At 40.3% G+C, this 20,712-nt stretch overlaps 1 protein-coding gene across 2 annotated transcripts in view; it reads right to left on the bottom strand.

Moving 5' to 3' along the window:
* The window catches only part of ZEB2 (zinc finger E-box binding homeobox 2), a gene marked incomplete at its 5' end in the record, with an annotated part of 153,577 nt that overhangs the window by 61,244 nt on the left and 71,621 nt on the right, over nt 1-20,712 (bottom strand).

The raw sequence follows: 20,712 nt of genomic DNA on the forward strand, positions 1-20,712 counted from the left end.
TAGATATGAGATAGATAGATAGATAGATAGATATGAGATAGATAGATAGACAACCCCTTTAACTTCTATTGACCACAGGCAGAACACCCTATTCAGTATAGTCTTATAGAATTCCTATAGTAGACGGGAGATGTAAAGCATCAATGTAAAAACCTGAATCCCAAAATATACACAAGGCTGAAACGCGATACAAACTGAAATAGCCGGGACAAGGGACTGAATTTATGACCCTCCCAGGGTCAGATTTCCGTCACTTTGTAAGTTATTAGGAATGTGTTCCTTGTGGCCCAGGTATTGTTACCAGTCGATTTGTGACACATAAAGCTCCCTCCACATTCCTCCCTCCACCATGTTATTCATGGTCGAGTATTAATAGAAAGTGCGGGGAGATAAAGGAGGAGGGGGGGGGGCACCGGTGGGGCATGTGCTGGGGGGCAACCAACAAGTCTTAGTGCCTCAGCTATGGCATATGGATACAGCACCGGGGCGGGCGACGGACAACCTGACTATATCTCTACATAGGGGTGAATGAAGTTTCTGGGATTGTCCATTGGACGGTGCTTGCCTATCTGATCCTGTTTCCAAACCAGGGTGCCTCCAGCTGTTTCAAAACTACATCTCCATTGGGCGGTGCGTCCCTAGATGACCATGTTTCCAAACCAGGGTGCCTCCAGCTGTTGCAAAACTACAACTCGCAGCATGCCCGGACAGCCAACGGCTGTCCGGGCATGCTGGGAGTTGTAGTTTTGCGACCGCTGGAGGCATCCTGACTGGAAACTTCTCTGATAACTTTCCGAATTCCTGCATCCTATAGACGTTGTGCCAAAAGGACAAACTCGGCTCTGCTGCATCCGTAACAGCCCTTGTTAAACAGTTATAGAATCTTTCCCGCGTACACCATCACTCAGCTCCTCATCACGGCGAGAGGCGGAAAACAATCAGGGAAAAGTTAATTTCTTAATTATCTCTGCTCCGCCGCTAATGATCGCCGATCGTGTCATGTAAAAATCTGTTTGGATTTCGGTAAATTGGGAGTCCGACGAGCCCGGCGAGATCCGTCGCCAACCTGATAAATCTCGCCCCCCTGTCTTTTGTTTTTACTCCCAAGCCTCTTTCCTGTCGCCATCTCAGTATTTAATCTGACACCGCCAGGCAGCGAGAAGGGCTCAACTCTTCCCTTTCTAGAGAGAGGGACATGGAGGAAAGAAAACGTGGGGACAGGAGGGCTGGCTGCACAGGAAGTCTGCGCTGAGGCCAAGCCCTGACACAAGCCTTTAATCTTCTCCTTATTCCCCGCCGGCACTGCACTATATACACCGCTCTTAAGTAAACTCCGATAAGACACCTCCCCACACACACCGGGGGTTATTTATCAATAATGGTCTTGGTTGGATCATTTTTGTGGTTTGTTGTTTTTTATGTGTTTTTTTTTTTTAGTTTATTAGTTTTTTTGTGGTTCTGCTCCAAATTTATCATATCGTCGCAGTGACCATGATAAATTTTGCGCAGATCTGCACCCAGATCATTTTCTACCGCCGCTTTCAGATCATGTCTACCCTGCTTCGAAAGAGCTTGTTCGTCTGTGTGTTTGGCTTTATTTGTTTTAGTTTTCATTTTAAAGGGGCACTGTCATGAACTTTAAAAAAATAAAATAAAATTTTTTATATGTTATAGTACTTATGTACTACAACATATTTCTAATATACTTCAATTATTTTTTGGGTGGCTAAAGTATTGTATTTTGCTTTTGAAATCCGGCCACTAGGGGTCTCCCTCCTAGTGGCCTGCTGAATCCAGCTGCTGTGATGTCAAAGCTGAATTCGGACCGATCCCGGCCGTGCATCGGTCCGAATTCAGTCAGCCTGCGCTCGCTGCCTATCAGACAGGCGGGAGCGAGCGCTGTGAACGCAATAGAACACAATGATAAATAACCCACACCGTGTTGCACATTGTATTTATTTTTGTATTTCCCATCTGTTCCCTGAAAAGCTGGGTGACAACCAACATGACCTAAAGAGTCTTCCGTGACTCATGCGTCTAGATGTGACTTGATATGAATGCAGGTGAATGTATCCCATTGGCTGTATAGCTATGGATAATGAATACTGAGTGTGGCCCCATGTTGCTATGTAGTGGTGTGGTTATCCTTCTATGTGCATTAGCCCTTGTCTGCAGCCTTACTTTTTGCATTATTCCCGGTCTATGACATCATAGTGTGTACAGGTGACCTCTCTCGTGTGTATATTCCCATGCTATAATATAAAATGTGTTTTATCCCTGTACTGTCACATCATGTTGTTTATTGTCCCTGTATTGTGACATTACTGTGTGCACTATCCTTGTTCTGTGACATCACTGTGTGTTGTATTCCTGTTCTATTACATCACTGTTTTTTCTATCCCTGTTCTGTGTCGGCGCTGTCTACGTTATCCCTGTTCTGTCACATCACTCTTTGCACTATTCTTGCTTTGTGACATCATTGTGTGCTCTCACCCTGCTCTGTGATATTACTTTGTTCTCTATTCCTGTGACATCATTGGGTGCACTTACCCTGTTCTGTGACATCACTCTGTGCACTGTACTAGTTCTGTGGCATCACTGTGTGTATTTTGCCTGTTCTGTGATATCACTATGTGCACTATTCCTCTGGCATCACTGTGCGCTTTATCCCTGTGCTGTGACATCACTGTGTGCTTTATCCCTGTGCTGTGACATCACTGTGTGCCCTATCCCTGTGCTGTGACATCACTGTGTGCCCTATCCCTGTGCTGTGGCATCACTGTGTGCCCTATCCCTGTGCTGTGACATCACTGTGTGCCCTATCCCTGTGCTGTGACATCACTGTGTGCCCTATCCCTGTGCTGTGACATCACTGTGTGCTCTATCCCTGTGCTGTGACATCACTGTGTGCTCTATCCCTGTGCTGTGACATCACTGTGAACTCTATTCCTCTTCTGTGACATCCCTGTTTTGTGACATCACTTTATTATCACTTAAAAGAGTACTCCTGTGGAAAACATTTTCTTTTTAATCAACCGGTGCCAGAAAGTTAAACAGATTTGTAAATGACTTCTATTTAAACATCTTTACCCTTCCAGTACTGTATGCTCCAGAGGAATTTGTGTAGTTCTTTCCAGTCTGACCACAGTGCTCTCTGCTGACACCTCTGTCTATGTCAGGAATTATCCGGAGCAGGATAGGTTTGCTATGGGGATTCGCTCTGGACAGTTCCTGATATGAACAGAGGTGTCAGCAGAGAGCACTGTGGTCAGACTGGAAAGAATTCCAGAAAGAAACACAACTTCTTCTGTAGTATACAGCAGATGATAAGTACTGGAAGGATTAAGATTTTTAGATAGAAGTAATTTACAGATCTGTTTAACTTTCTGGCACCAGTTGATTTAAAAAAAAATAATTTCACTGGAGTACCCCTTTAAGTTTATTCTTGTTCTAACACTCTAGTTAGATCAGTGTTTCCCAACCAGGGTGCCTCCAGCTGTTGCAAAACTAAAACTCCCAGCATGCCCGGACAGTCAAAGGCTTTAATATTTGACTCTATTTTGTATTGTGTATAGGAATGTTAGTGTAGCATGTGGTATAATGTATAGTATAGCATAGGGCAGTGTTTCCCAACCAGCGTGCCTCCAGCTGTTGCAAAACTAAAACTCCCAGCATGCCCGGACAGCCAAAGGCTTTAATTTTTGACGCTATTTTATATTGTGTATAGGAATGTTAGTGTAGCATGTGGTATAATGTATAGTATAGCATAGGGCAGTGTTTCCCAACCAGCGTGCCTCCAGCTGTTGCAAAACTAAAACTCCCAGCACGCCCGGACAGCCAAAGGCTTTAATATTTGACTCTACATTATACCACATGCTACACTAACATTCCTATACACAATATAAAATAGAGTCAAATATTAAAGCCTTTGGCTGTCCGGGCATGCTGGGAGTTGTAGTTTTGCAACAGCTGGAGGCACGCTGGTTGGGAAACACTGCCCTATGCTATACTATACATTATACCACATGCTACACTAACATTCCTATACACAATATAAAATATAGTATAGCATAGGGCAGTGTTTCCCAACCAGTGTGCCTCCAGCTGTTGCAAAACTACAACTCCCAGCATGCCCGGACAGCCAACGGCTGTCCGGGCATGCTGGGAGTCGTAGTCTTGCAACAGCTGGAGGCACCCTGGTTGAAAAACACTGAGTTAGATTGTTAGCTTCTGAGGACAGAACACTTCTTCCCTATTCTTTTCGCAGCCTATAGTCCACCCAGAGACAGTAGTGAAAGGGTGCTGATCGGTGCACGCTGGTATGCCACACAGACACTCCTTGGGTCATATTACCGCCTAGTAGACGATCCTTAGCTGCACTGTAAATTCATCTCATACCAACACTCTTAAAATTCTATAACCGTACCTTAAAATCTCCACTTATTTCATACATGTAACTTTTTAGGACACGTATGGACGCCATTATCTGGGCTACGAGACTGGGCGTCCTGCCCACCCCAGGGTTTTTGTTTTTTTTTATGTTATTTTTTTTTTCTCTTGTAACCAATGCTTACATTACTTTTCTGTGCAAGAAAAACAAAACATATTACAGCAGGCTGGCAAGGTAAACGGTGACAGACATGTAAGGTCATCAGGAATAAGTGGGAATGTTTAGACCTCCTCCGCTGGGTAAACATTCCTGTGCTGACGGCCCAAGATGAAGTATGAGGCTCCCAGTTATTGGATCCTCCAGTGAGGTTAAAACAAGAAAGGAGAAGGATTTAATGAGAAACCTCAATGTGTTCCAGGAGTTATGGTCAAGGTGGGTAAACATGGAGGAAAAACTGCGCCTCCACGTCATATAAAAACTGGGAGAAACGAGTCGAAATCTGGGAAATAGTTCCCTTTGGGCCAAGTAGTTAGAGTGATAGCGTCACCAATGACTGGCAGTATTAAGATGACATGTCTTATTCTAGCCTTATATTCCTTATTCTATTGTTTGCTGAAACAAAGGACAGACAGGGCTCCGTAGTGTGATACCGTTGTTGCACAGATTTGACTTGAGCAAAATTAGCGCTTACCGCAGCAGGTTACACTCAACCAAGTGCAACAATGGAAAAAGGCATAAATAGTGAGGCGTCTGCAGCTGCTCCACGTCCAAGTAAATGTAACAAAGAATAGGGCCTCCGACGTGTCGACGGGATTCAAAGCCCAGAACACACAGGTAAAGGGATCTGAGGTTTATTCACCCATGATGCAACGCGTTTCACAGATAGACTGCTTCATCAGGCATCAGATGCCTGATGAAGCAGTCTATCTGTGAAATGCGTTGCATCATGGGTGAATGAACCTCAGATCCCTTTACCTGTGTGTTCTGCGCTTTGAATCCCGTCGACACGTCAGAGGCCCTATTCTTTGTTATTCTATTGTTTGACCCCCTGGGGCCCTAATGATCCCCAAAATGGGGCCTGTCCTTTACCTCTGTGTGCTCCAGCCCATACATTTGGAGACAAACTGGTATCAGGAGTGATAGACAGCTCTGCCAATCACCAGCGCGACATCACTGCGGACAGTCATTGGCAGGGAAGGCTGTCACTCCCGAGACCAGTTGTTTGGAAAGATAGCGGCAGGAGCACTTAAAGGGGTACTTCGGTGGAAAACATTTTTTTTTTTTTTTTAATCAACTGGTGCCAGAAAGTTAAACAGATTTGAAAATGACTTCTATTAAAAAATCTTCACTCTTCCAGTACTTTATAGCAGCTGTATACTACAGAGGAAATTCTTTTCTTTTTGGATTTCTTTTGTTGTCTTATCCACAGTGCTTTCTGCTGACACCTCTGTCTGTGTCAGGAACTGTCCAGAGCAGGATAGGTTTGCAATGGGGATTTTCTCCTGCTCTGGACTGTTCCTGACACAGGCATCAGGTGTCAGCAGAGAGCACTGTGGACAAGACAAAAAAGAAATTCAAAAAGAAAAGATTTTCTAATAGAAGACATTTATAAATCTGGTTAACTTTCTGGCACCAGTTGATTTAAAAAAAATATTTTTCCACCGGAGTACCCCTTTAAAGGTAACAGAGGGGCCCTGTTCTGGCAATCGTGGGTGGTCCCAGCGGAAAGGTTCTAATCAGGGACTTACAGTTAGCTCATACAGGAAAAAGGATGTCAATCACTAATTAGGAACGCCCACTGGACTCATAAGCTCTAGAATGAGCGGAAATTTCATTGCATAACTGACAAGTTATACGGAATATTTATAATATAAAGCTATATATATATATATGAGTCTGTTCAGCTCTCCGTGCTCTATAACATCATACTGACAAATCAGACGCCATTACTGGTAGGTAAGTGTTTTCCAACCAAAGTGTCTCCAGCTGTTGCAAAATTAAAACTCCCAGCATGCCCGGACAGCCAAAGGCTGTCCGGGCAAGCTGGGAGTTGTAGTCTTGCAACAGCTGGAGACACACTGGTTGGAAAACAACCAGTGTGTCCGGCTGTCCAGCGCTTGCTGGGAGTTGTGGTTTTGTAACAGCTAAAGGCACACTAGTTAGGGAACACTGCTCTATGTGTTGCAAAACTACAACTCCCAGCATGCCCTTACAGCTGCAAGTTAGGATTGCAATAATTCAAGACCGGATGGTTATTGGTCAGGCCTGTTTATACAGAGCCATACTCCCAAGGGAGAAAAGGACCGACGTGAATGATGACAATCTGTGTACAGCGCTGAGGAATATGTTGGAGCTATATAAATGAATGAAACAAATAATTGCCTCCCGTACATCACGTGACCCTACTCCTTCCTATAAGACGTGATCCAAAAATAGGGAGCTTCCCGAATGACGAAACGATGGCCATCTCCCGTATCTGATAAGTAATCACCACGTCGAGACGGGCCAAACCATCTTAAGAATATTTGTTCTCTTGACTGCGACTCAAAGAGATCCGATCCTGCCACAACTTATTGGTTTACAGAAGCGAGAGCGGGCGCAGAGGCAGTTCCTACGTTGCGGAATCATTAGGCAATTAACCACGATGACATAGGAATATGTTGGTGCTCAGGGCCGGATTATCATTGGAGCTTTTGGAGCTCATGCTCCAGGCCCCATATGGCCAGGAAAGAAAGGTGGCCCCGCTCCCTCTGCATCATGCAGGTCCTGGTCGGCAGTCACTTAAAAACGGATCTCCACACAGAACATAATGGCAGTGACTGCCCGATCAGGACCTGCTTTGTACCTTCTGAAAGCTGGAGGGGATGATTTCTTTGAGGACCTGTGGTGATGTCACGATCATGTGACTTGGGGGCGGAGCTAAAGTTCCTGGAGCAGCCAGGAGAGCAGAGTGTATGTGGTAAGTTATTCCTGCAATCTGTTGGTGAGAAATCACTGTATACAGCAGTGTTTCCTAACCAGGGTGCCTTCAGCTGTTGCAAAACTACAACTTCCAGCATGCTAGAGGCACCCTGGTTGGAAGACACTAATATACAGTATATACATGTGAGCTCCAAAGCTGCACTCACTATTCTGCTAGTGGGGTCACTGTGTACATCATTGTTTCCCAACCAGGGTGCCTTAAAGTGTTGCACAACTACAACTCCCAGCATGCCTGGATAGCCAAAGGCTATGTGTGTACATACATTACATAACTTATTCTGTACTGATCCTGAGTTATATCCTGCATTATACTCCAGAGCTGTACTCACTATTCTGCTGGTGGGGTCACTGTGTACATACATTGCATTGCTTATCCTGTACTGACCCTGAGTTATGTCCTATATTTTACTCCAGAGCTGTACTCACTATTCTGTGGGGGTTTATGTCAGTCAGCACTCAGTGGTGAGACTAGGAGAGGACAGTGAATGGCAGTAATGTAAAAAAAAATACCAAAGTCTAGAATTGCTTCTTTTTGGTCACATCGTATACCATAAAAAAAAAAATTTATAAGAAGTGATCAAAACTTCCCATCTAAACAAAAATGATACAGATAAAAACTACAGATCATGGCACAAAAAATGGTCCCTATAGCCTTGTATACGGAAAAATAAAAGTGTTATAGGGTTCAGAATGGGAAAATTTTATGCATGTTAATTTTCTCACAAAAAGTAGAAAAATACAAAAGAACCTACATTAATTGGGTATCGTTGTAATCATATGGACCTAAAGAATGAAGATAATGTGTCATTTTAACCGTACAATATATTGCGTACAAACAATCCCACACCCCCAAAAACGTAGCAAAATTGAGTTATTTTGCTATATTTTGTTTATGAATTGAAAAATGTATTTATTGTATGTGGGCTGGGCACCTATATGGCTGTGGGTGCATGGGGGCCCCATTAGTTGTCAGTCCACCCCTGCTAGCCTCAGGGGGAATCTCAGTGGGAGGGAGAGGGAACTGTCTTGGGGGGATTATTTGGGGGCCCCATCATACTGAAGTATTCCATCTTCCAGGCAGCCTTAAAGGGGTACTCTGCTGCTCAGCGTTTGGAACAAGAGTCGGGAGCTTGTGACATCATAGCCCCGCCCCCTCATGATGTCACACCCCACCCCCTCAATGCAAGTCTATGGGAGGGGGCGTGGTAGCCATCACGCCCAATCCCATAGACTTGCATTGAGGGACGGGGCATGACATCATGAGGGGGCGTGGCGCCAGCTTCAGCATTCGGAAGTTTGTTCCAAACGCTGAGTAGTGGAGTACCCCTTTAATCTGGCCCTGTTGATGCTATATAAACGAATATAATAAAATACTGCCTACCGTACATCACATGACCATACTCCTTCCTATAAGACGTGATCCAACATCAGGGAGCTCCCTGAATAACAAAACAGCGGCAAAACAATTGCCATCTCCTGTAGCGGATGAAAAATCGCTGCGTCGAGACACGCTGAACCATATTAAGAACATTTGCTCTTTCGACAGCGACTTAAAAAGTATCAACTAGTCAACAAGATCCGATCCTGGCACAACTTATCAGTTTAGAGAAACGAGGGAGGCCGCGGCGGCAGTTCCTACATGGCGGAATCATTAGACAATTAGCCTAAAAAAAAAAAAGAAAACCTCCAATGATTTTATACCGGAGGAGAGAGATTGTTCTCTTAAAGAGCCTCACGATATCAATTCCCCCTCGCGCGCGCTACCTGACTCAGCTGCTTGTAGAAATCAAATTCAGTCAGAGATAACAGCTAATCATTTGTCACCGTGAGAAGCAATTCCCGGGAATCATAGGGAGACCCCGCCGCTTCAATCCGCAGGTCTGTCAAGATTGCTAGGAATTACATTCCGCCGCCGCCGTAACCTCTGCACTTCAATTGTTAACAACAAGGAGCCCCCAGTCTATCAAAACATAATATCAGAGGAGCCGAAACGGTGTTCGTGCTTTGGCTTCCACTAGGAAGAAGTTTACCAGCTGGATCACAGAGTTGCCATTCAGCATCAACCATATGCAGAAATATCTATATCCATCTCATATCTATCTATCCATCTCATATCTATCTCATATCTATCTCATATCTATCTATCCATCTCATATCTATCTCATATCTATCTCATATCTATCTATCCATCTCATATCTATCTCATATCTATCTCATATCTATCTATCCATCTCATATCTATCTCATATCTATCTCATATCTATCTATCTATCTCATATCTATCTATCTCATATCTATCTATCTCATATCTATCTATCTCATATCTATCTATCTACCTCATATCTATCTATCTACCTCATATCTATCCATCTCATATCTATCTCATATCTATCTATCTATCTCATATCTATCTATCTCATATCTATCTATCTCATATCTATCTATATATCTCATATCTATCTATCTTTATAAATATAGATGCAGTAGAGCCGAGTTTGTCATTTGGCACAACTCATATTATCTCTTTTTCACAGCATGCTTTCCTGTTTCTTGTTTCCTGTTTCTTGACCCTTGTGACGTATACGTTTGATGGATACATGGGCTTCTGTAGGAAAATGTAAGGCAATAGTGTATACATTTGTGTATTTTCTGATGCATTCTGTTTATATTAAAGCCTCATCCACACGTTGCTGTTGTTCTGCTCCTTTAGATCAGCAGAACAATTTAATGAGTGCCAGATCCACGGCGCCTCGATGGACCCTATAGACCATTGTTTTCAAACCATTGTGCCTCCAACTGTTGCAAAACTATAACTCTCAATATGCCCGGACAGCCAAAGGCTGTTCGGGCATGCTGGGAATTGTAGTTTTGCAACAGCTGGAGGCACAATGGTTGGGAAACCCTGATCTATCTTATCTATCTCATATCTATATATCTATCTCATATCTATCTACCTATCTATCTATTATTTATCATCTATCTATCTAGTTTTTTTTTCCAACCAGGGTGCCCCCAGCTGTTGCAAAACTACAACTCCCAGCTCATGCCCGGACAGCCAAAGGCTTTAATGTTTGACTCTTTTATATTGACTCTATGGTTCCTTGCGAATTGTGATCCGAACCAGTGATGGGCACATTCCTCTCCATACCAGTATGTACAGGAATGTTAGTGTAGCATGTGGTATAATGTATAGTATAGCATAGGGCAGTTTTTCTCAACTAACGTGCCTCCAGCTGTTGCAAAACTACAACTCCCAGCCCTTGGCTGTCCTGGCATGTTTGGGGTTGTAGTTTTGCAACAGATAGAGGGCCCCTTGGTTGGGAAACACTGACATAGAAAAACTGGTACCTTGCTGGATGTTGAAAGAATGTGGCCTTACCTGCCCAGCTACCATGATAAATTACAGACTCAGCTCTGCTACTTCAATAAAACAAATCTCTCTCTATCTCCCTGTAGATAAATATTGTATATACACGTCGGCCCCACACTTATATACATAGACGCATGCATATTCAGTAGTGGTAATCTCGCCTTACCCTGGAACTTTTATGTATGCATTCATGTTTGACCCATTTGCTAATTCATGCAAATCAGCTGTGGCAAGTACCGCGCATAAAGAGAAGATAAGAGAATATCCGAGAGATCGGCTTCTAACCTCCTCAACATAAAATCAGAGAGGATTTATATCAGATATATGTTAAAAAAAAGCAACATAATGCTCCATATACTGGAAACATACACTGGAATAGATGTTCTTCCCCCCCTGGCAGCATACATAGGATGCATCTACTCCATCACCAATGACATTCATGAAGGTTATATGTCATTTGTACATTTCCATTGTAACATCTGGTTTATATAAGCCAGTCAATATATCTATTCCCCTATTATAGATTGTAAGCTCATATGGTTAGGACTCGTTGGAATGTATCGGGTCTACTCTGTCTTTCTGTAACTAATGATTGCAATATACCATAGAAGATTATAAATAAATACATAATGTCATATGGTTGAACTGCGACATGGAAGACCTGAGTTTGCCATTTGGATCACCTTGCCCCTAGATGAAAATCTGATGCACGTGACCAGACCCTAACAGCGCGCTTGTCTTTTATTTAGTTCACCTTTCCCTGATATAGCAGGACACAGTTTGTCATTTCGCTCATACCAATGATGATATAGCAGAGCTGAGTTTCTCAATTGTCCTGTCTTAGCTGAGCTTGTCATTTGGCTCCAAACTGACATGATGTAACCGAGCTGAGCCTGTCACCACCCCCTAAAAGGGTTAAACTGTGTTTGTCATTTGGTTTACCATGGCCCATTTTGCCATGGGCAAATCTGACATACCCTATAATACTAGTATTTCCCAATCTATGGCCTTCCAAAGGCTGACCGGGCATGCTAGGAGTTGTAGTTTTGCGACACCTGGAGGCACACTGGTTGGGAAACACTGCAATACGCTATCCATCATTCCACATGCTATACTAACATTCCTGTACACATTATTAAACAAAGTCAAACAATAAACCATTTTGTTGTCCGGGCATGGTGGAAGTTGTAGTTTTGCAACAGCTGGAGACCGCCTTGTTTGGAAACTGCCCTACGCTATACATTGCACCACATGCTACACTAACATTCATGTACACCCTGGTTGGGAAACACTGCCCTACGCTAAACATCATACCACATGCTACACTAACATTCCGATAGGCCTAAATCAAAGCCAAGTAAATAACGCATTTAGCTGTCCTGACATGCTGGGAATTGTAGTTTTGCTACAGCCAGAGGCACCCAAATTGGGGAACCCTGTTTTTTACGTAACAGAGCTAAACTTGTCATTTGGTTCAAACCTGTCACAATTTAGCAGAGCTGAGCCAGCTATCTGATATAGTTTAACCGTGTTTGTCATTTGGTTCAAATCAGTTCTGCATTTGTGTAGGTCAACTTACCGCAGAACAGATTTTTAAACATCTACAGACAGTGAAAGTAGAAATTAAAAAAAAAAAAAAAAAAAAGGTGCCTGGGTCTCGGTGCCATCTGGTCACATCCACTACATCTGTATGCCTTCATATTTTGCAGGCTGTGATATTGTCACCTATCAGCATGGCATCTTCGCAGCCTTCATCCCGCTCTCGTGTTATCAGGCGCCAAACTTGCAGGGTATTTAAAAAAAAAACAAAAAAAAACAACGTTCAGAGAAACGGTGGCTTCTCTGAAATTTAATCAGGCGGTTCTTACGGAAAAAAAAAAAGATTCTCAGGTTTAACTAAATAATTTATGCATACATTCACTTTGGCATGATGAAGCAATTTTAGCCTTTAAAAACCCACAACTACTCAGGAGGGAAAAAAGCCGAGTTCCTGCAACTTAAATAATTTAAACATCCAGGTGGAAGTGCTTGCAGCAAAAAAAAATAATAAAAAAAATAAAGGAGCCTTTCCCCTCCAAGACAAAGGGAGCGAGAAGTGGAGAACGCCAATGAGCTAACAATCAGAACCGTGCACTGATACAAAGTATCAACCTTTGTGGGACTTGAGGAAATCCTGGAAACTATTTTTTTTTCCTTTTTTTTTACCGGAACAGAGCAGATAGCCACTTATCTCTCCGAACTCCTTGTAATCCTCTCCCAAGATCCTCACACTAAAACACTCAACAGGAAACTCAGGACCTTCTGTTCCACAACTTGTTACATTTGTAACTTTGGGCAGGAAATAAATAAATCAAATGCCAACTGCAGGTAAATGTAACTTGTATTGTTTATTTATTGATTGATTTTCTACTTACTTTGAGGTTCTATAAAATGTCTGAAAAATAATAAAATTTAATAAAATGTCAACTGCAGGTAAAGGTAACTTTTATTGTTTATTTATTTAATTTATTTATTAAATTTTGTATTTATTTCTACTTACTAGGCAGGTCTATAATATGTCTAAATAAAAATAAAAAAAAAGGCCAACTGGAGGTGAATATAACTTGTATTGTTTATTTATTTAGTTAGATAGTTAGTTATTCTACTTACTAGAATATATATATATATATATATATATATATATATATATATATATATATATATATATAAAAGGATTTTTTTTTTATTTTATTTTTTTTAAATAAGTCACTAGACTTCCTGGAATCCGGTCTCTGGGGACAGTAACTCCTGAAGTCAAAATGTGTGAAATGGTTTGGGAAAAACCAAAAAGACGTTGAGCGTCTTTTATTTATTTATTCTAGGAAGAGGAGGTGGTAAAAAAAAAAAGGAAACTGATTCTATAATAATGGATATAAATGACAAGTAATGGCTAAAGTGTTCCCCAAGCAGTGTGCATCCAGATGTTGCAAAACAACAACTTCCAGCATGCCCGGAGTTGTAGTTTTGCAACAGCTGGAGGGATACTGCTTGGGAAACATTGGTCTAGAAAGTGCACATGGGCCAATGCAAGTCATTGCTGCCCCTGTATGTATATGGCAGCATTTTGTTTCCAGTAAAGTTGTAGATTGCAGGGCCCTCTCTTCCTTTACATTATTGTAGCCCAAAGGCTGTCCGGGCATGCTGGGAGTTCTCGTGCAGTTTATACAGGTTTCAGCACTTTTTTGTGCATGAAAAGTGGCTTATTTATATTATTTTATTAAAAAAAGGCTAAAAAATACCAGCCATAAACATTCCATAGACATGACCTGTAATATAAACTATTAATCTGTAATAAAGACTATTAATCTGAGATATCGACTATTAATCTGTAATAAAGACATTTAATTTGTAATATAGGGTAATAATCTGCAATAAAGACTAATAATCAGTAATAGTTATTATTAATCTGTAATAAGGACTAATAATCTGTAATATAGACTGTTAATCTGTAATAGAGTCTATTAATCTCCCATAAACACTCCCAATCTGTAATAATCTGTAATATAGAGGAATAATCTGCGCTAAAGACTATTATTCTGAAATGTAGCCTATTAATGTGTAATAACAATTTCTAATTTCTAATATAGAATATTAATCTATAATAAAGACTATTAATGTTATATTCACCAATAATCAGCACTATTGACCCATAATTAATCTGAAATAATAATGAATTAACATAAAATAGAGGCGATAGAAGACACTGAACCATTTTTTAAGAGGGGATCCATACAAGTCCCATCTTACCTTGTGTCACCAGCCCCCCCTCCCAGATCTAGTCCAGTTCCTCGGGTGCCCCTAGGAGTAGTAGTCCAGATACAATGGTATGATGCACATGTAGCTGCTCTGCCCCGGTAAGTGTCACACACAGAGCAGCAGTCATCGGCGCACACTCATATGGATAAGTCTACTCATTCTTTCCTTTCTAGATGTCACCCACACATAATAAATAATCGAATGAGAGTTTACACATATTGTGGGATTCCCCGACAACCTGTAATATGACCGGCCCTTTGACTCAATGTCCTCCTAACCCAAAAGGTGAGTTTCAGTATAAATAAGGGGGGAATTTGCCTTACAACCACCATGGAGGCAGTGTTGGGCGTGGGGAAGTCTTGATAGTATATTCTAAGTTTACTTCTTCTTAGTAACACTTGAACTAGAAATCTTCAGTATGATAACCCATTGGCCTGACGTACTTGGAAAATACAGGTTTCTTAGAGAAGAGGTTGATGTGAGCTGAAGAAGTGAGTGTCTTACTGTAGGTGGACCTTGTGATTACACTGCTATAACATAAGCTATAACATGGGGGATGATATATGGGTAAAGTCCAGGCCGCCCTGTAGCTCAGATGATGGCAAGGTTTCCATTTTACTTTGGGCTACAGTGATAACATTGTATAAGATTTGGAAGAAATAATCCAGAAGCAGCGCCTCTCTTGTCCATGGTTATATCTGGTACTACAGCTTGGTACTATCCATAAGTGTGTTCCCACATTAGACCTTTATGGCATATCCATGACTGCTCAACTGTGTTTGTAACTTCCATAGAAGTTAATGAAACATAGTCACATACTTGCAATGACACCTTTCCATTCATTCTTCATCTGGATATGGCAACTTGTTCCTGCTTCACCAAAAAAGCAGTAGACAAAAAAATAGAAAAGGATGTCTCCAAAAATATATTTAAACATGATTAAAGGTTACAGAAGATAACATAAAAACTGCAAATAAAAACGCGTTTCAAACTGTTACCAGTTTTTAATCATCACTATGCCAAACATCACTATCAACATCGCTATCCGAAGTCCACCGGGGTCTGTTAAGGAGGGTGAGTGGTGCTGTGCACCGATACATTGTCACATTGCCGACATAACTTTGATTCATTTTCCTGAGACCGCAACATAGTTGCTATTGCTGCTACAATTGATTCTATCCAATATTGCTGTTACAATTGATTCTATCCAATATTGCTGCTACAATTGACCTATAGGATTTAATCAACATACACTGGATACATTTGGATTAACTATCTGTTTGATTAACTGTGAACGAACTGTGACTATTGAAAGAGACTTGTTGGAAACTCACTACAGTGGACATTAACAATATATATATATATATATTATTTGGTGCTATATACTGATTGCTTTAATTCTCATTTACTCTATTTTTTATTGAACACATACCATTTACCTTTGCAAGGGCCCTGCAGAGTGATTGGTCATTTTTATACTATATTATTAATAAATATAATTTTAATTACTGGATCCATATCTTTCTTTATATGTTTCTATACTTTATTCCCCAGTGTTCTTGAGGACTGGTACTCTTTAATTCAATTTCTATGTTACGCTAGGCCTTATCGGGTGAAGGCATCACCTTTAACCTCGAACACTTATCCCCCCATATCATAAGTGAGCTACACATCCTTCTCTATACAGTTTTTAATCATGCCATAACATGTAGAACTTACCAAAAAGGGTGGGAGGTAGGGGACTCTTGTTCTGGAGATAGATGTGAGTCCCACCTTTGCAGATATGCCATAAATATCTATGATGGGAAAACCTCTTGAAATTGGGCTGAGCTACAATATTATGCACCTCCCATGAACAAGAATGGTGTTGTGTCTGTGGAACAAAACGACACCTGGTGGGAGCACTAAACCTATGATCCTATATACATTGTACTTGTGGTAAGTGGCAATAGGATTTCCTGATGTATACTTCCAACTGATGACTCCCACATAGGCCAATGTATAGGCATAAGGGATTTACGTCGTCTATATATCTCCCATGCAAAAAAAAAACATATAATGAGCAATATACACTTTTTCTTGCAGGATGCCTATGCAAAGAAAATTCTAGTTGACCATTCCTTTGTACACAGTTAAAAAAAAACATTTACCAGCCTGAAAGAGCAACCAACTGCACAACAAATGAAGATTTAACATGGCTGTCTGGTAATTCTTTGGGTCTGGGTTCGAAAGTAAAAAATATTCTCATTATGTAGCTTCTTCTATGTAATGTGCATGTGATAAGGAGTTAGATGGTAAGCTTAATGAATTAAGACAATATGTCACATAGAAGTGTACAGCTCAACAATCTCTTCTCCAGTGATGCCACAACCCCATAGACAGAGCCAGAACGGGTTTTTGTCTCCAGACGTCTGCCAATTCCACAACATGAAGTGTGTGTGTTGTTCTCTGTCTTCCCTCCCTGTATCAGTCTTTTTCCAATAGTGGAATTTCTCGAGCGGTGTAAGAAACATTCCTTACTATACGGAGCAGATTGCAACCCTTTGTCTAATTAGAACTCTTGCAGATACAAAAGAAACTGTCATTTTGATAGAGCAAAAACAATCTGTCTGCCAAAAATGTCTAACTATAATTCCTTAAAAAAAATATAATCATCTACCTCGCTGTTGAACATGCTATTTTGTTTGATATACTGTCTTATTGGAAGCCTAATTTGCTTTCAGCTGGAGAAACAACATGTAACATACGTTTTTGTGATTAATTTACTCGAAAATATGAGTAATTACAGTGAGTGGACCATTTCCATAGACGGATTATTAAGTTTGCAATAAATGATGCACATTTTTTTCCTCTCTTCCTTTCTCTCTCTTGAAGTTTTATTGCAAGATGACAAACCCTTGAGTGTGCAGTCTGAGCTGTAGTGCCATCCGAGCTATGAGGGTTTATTACTAAAGGTAAGCTCTCCCAGGGTGCCCCCCCGGGGCCAGAAGGCATTAGCCGTATGTTCTGACACAATTACAAAATTCAATAAGCAGGAACCCCCCACCTGTGGTACGACCCCTGTGCTAAATTTTACATACCATAATAATGCATATCAATTTCCACCGCCCACCGTACATGCCCTCCAACCATTGTGGAGACTGCTGTGTCAGACATGTTTATCCTGGTGGGGTGTGCAGATGCCAGGTTTACTGCATCATTGTCAGTTTTGTTCCCTTCGAAGCGTTTAGGGACCTGGTATATCTCCGCAATGCTTCCTAGGCATACAAAAAGATGACAATGGTGACTCTCAAAATGGGCACTTATTGTCAACAGTCTGAAAAACATGGCTGCTTTCTTCCAAAAACAGCATTACCCCTGTCTGTAGGTGTATGTTACTGTAGTTCAACTCAATAGTGTAGAGATGAAATCCTGGATTTAGCCAGTCGGCAGGTGTCACACTGTTTTTGGTAGAAGACAACCTTTTCTTTCTATTCCTGGACAACTATTTTAACCTGGTATTTCGGTAAAGACATCAGTAAGGTCATGTTGAGAGGGCTTGTTGTCTGAAATGATCTTTTTATAGGTGGGCACATACAAGTATCACCATTATTACCAAGATGATGGTGGATATTTACTAACAACAGTAACTGCATAATAAAATTGGTCCAGCTCAACTTTCTACCACTGCAAATAAAGTTCCTTCATTGTTAAAGGCAAGACCAACCAAGTGGTGGTTTTATGGTATTCATACTACCCAACAGGAGCGCACATAAACTCTCTTGACATATCTAAGAGCAAAGAAACTAGACTTAGTTAATCTATTAAATGCATAGTCTTGAGGTGTCCAACGAGATCTCAATAAAAATGTGGATCAAACATAAAACCTTCATGTAGGTGTTGAACATAGAGCGTTCATGTAGATGCTGTTGAACATATAACCTATGTGCAGTTGTCAAACAGACAACCTTCATGTAGATGTTGATCATACAACCATCATGTATTTTTCTAACATACAACCTTTATGTAGATGTTGTCTTTGTCAAAGGCAAATCCATAGGCCAGTGCTACAAAAAGTTATTTCTGTTCACATCAATTAGGGGTTAACCAGATTCTCTTGTCTGCCTAAAGTGGTCCCACGTTTTAAAGGGTCTCTTCTAAGAGTCCTCCACAAGTGTTTTGGAGATGAGTATAATTATTGGTAGCACCTGAATACAGTCACCGGACAGGGGGGAGACCCTTGACTTGCTCTAAACCCAAAAAAGTTTCTTTGTCCGGCCTGGAGTTGTTGCCATTGTGTAGATAATATCCAAGAGGCACTTATGGCCTCTCCAGGACCATCAGTCAGCTCCACAAAAAAAAACTGAAAAGGAGAACGTTTAACTGCAAGGGAGGAATAATGGTTGTAGAGCCGGAATATTACACGAGGACGGAGAGAATGTGAATGGCCTAGATGCACCCAGATAGGAGGATAGTGATGTGCAAATCCACCAAGGTACAACATGCACACATTAAACTTTATCTTCTGTAGTCTTGTCATTGACATTGCAGGCAAAAAGCATTACCAGGCATTGGATAGACACTGAAACGGGTACAGTGGTGAACAGCTGGCATGTAATAGATAATTTAAGGGAAAGTGACCCTTATGTATAATTTTTAACTGGAAAACTGTCAGGGGCCATTAGTTGTAACAGAATCTGGCAAAACACAGATCTGCTGATGGGGGATTGTAAACGTAAAGCCACTCGCGCTGTTACCTTTATTGTGCTGCAGAAAATGTATTAAAAAACTATTTGGGTCCAAGGTGTAATCGGCTTCATCATGTGTCTACTAATAACCGAGATAACGCTCGGCCCACCGGACCCATATGCGAATCAATAAAAAAAAAAAATTTAACCATAGAGTAGTCACTGATGAAGATGATGATGATAATATGGATTGGTTGTTATAAAAACAATGGTGCGGTCCATCGAATCGCACAGCGGTCTGTATTGGTGTACATGTGCTTAGAACAATATTATCATTATTGCCTATATGCATCCAGATGTACATAAACTTTCTTAAAAATAATATTTTTTTTAGTAATGTTATATATTTTATCTATTGCTATTATTCTTATCTTTTTCTAAATTAGATTTTTTTTCTTATAATAATTATATTATTAATTATTATTATTATCTGTATGCATGCAGGTACACATAAGGTTTTTCATTTATTTATTTTTTTTATTATTTTATTTATTAATTACCGTAACCATTTTAATGTGTAGTAGTATTGTTGATAATTAACTTTTTTTTAAATAATTTTTTCTTAATTATTATTATTGTTTATATGCATCTAGATGTAGATCAATTTTGTAAAATATTATAACTTTTATTTATTTATTTATTATTATTTTCTATAGATATGTATATATATACCTCAACATTTTTATTTTGTCTGTATTATTATTATTTTTATTATTATTAAAGTTATTAATAATAGTATAAAAAATTTGAGAATTGTTGCCTTGGCTGGGCGTAATTCCTCATAAATATCCTCCGCTTCAGTAGACGAGCAGATATTACTCATTCCGCCAGACTTACTCCAACTTGCCAAGTGCATGCTGGTATAATTGTATGATAAATAAACAGATAACACCGCGCTACGGCCTATTACTGGCATCGGATCTGACAACAACACAACCAGGTAACAGAATTCCCTTTGCTGTCAGTGATAAGATTTGTTAAATCTTCACAGTAAAATAATAAATAAAAATAATAATAAAAAAAATCTATTATTTTTATACATTTTTTTGTACATTCTTTTTGACGTTATGAGAGTACTGTGAAGGCGAGGAATATATATATATATATATATATATATATTAATAAATGCAGCAATTTGGTTTTAATCTTATCAAGACGGTTCTCGGTAAACGTAAAAGAAAACATGATACGATTTGACAGAACATTATGTATGTTATAGAGAAAGAACGTCTCCTGGGCATTCTACTTGACGTTGTTTTTTTTTTTTTATTTCATTTTTTTTTATTCCTGTACTTAAAAAGTTAGATTATGAACGCCTATTTTATGTCTTTCCCGAAATCTTTTTTTGGGGCAGCACGAGAATCGCTATGTGGGTTACAACACGGCTGTATTGTGATAAAATGTATAAAAACAGCCACAATTGAGCCCCAAGTATAAAAATTGTCTTA

Source organism: Hyla sarda, chromosome 8 (assembly GCF_029499605.1).
Source record: "Hyla sarda isolate aHylSar1 chromosome 8, aHylSar1.hap1, whole genome shotgun sequence".
Lineage (NCBI taxonomy): Eukaryota > Metazoa > Chordata > Amphibia > Anura > Hylidae > Hyla > Hyla sarda.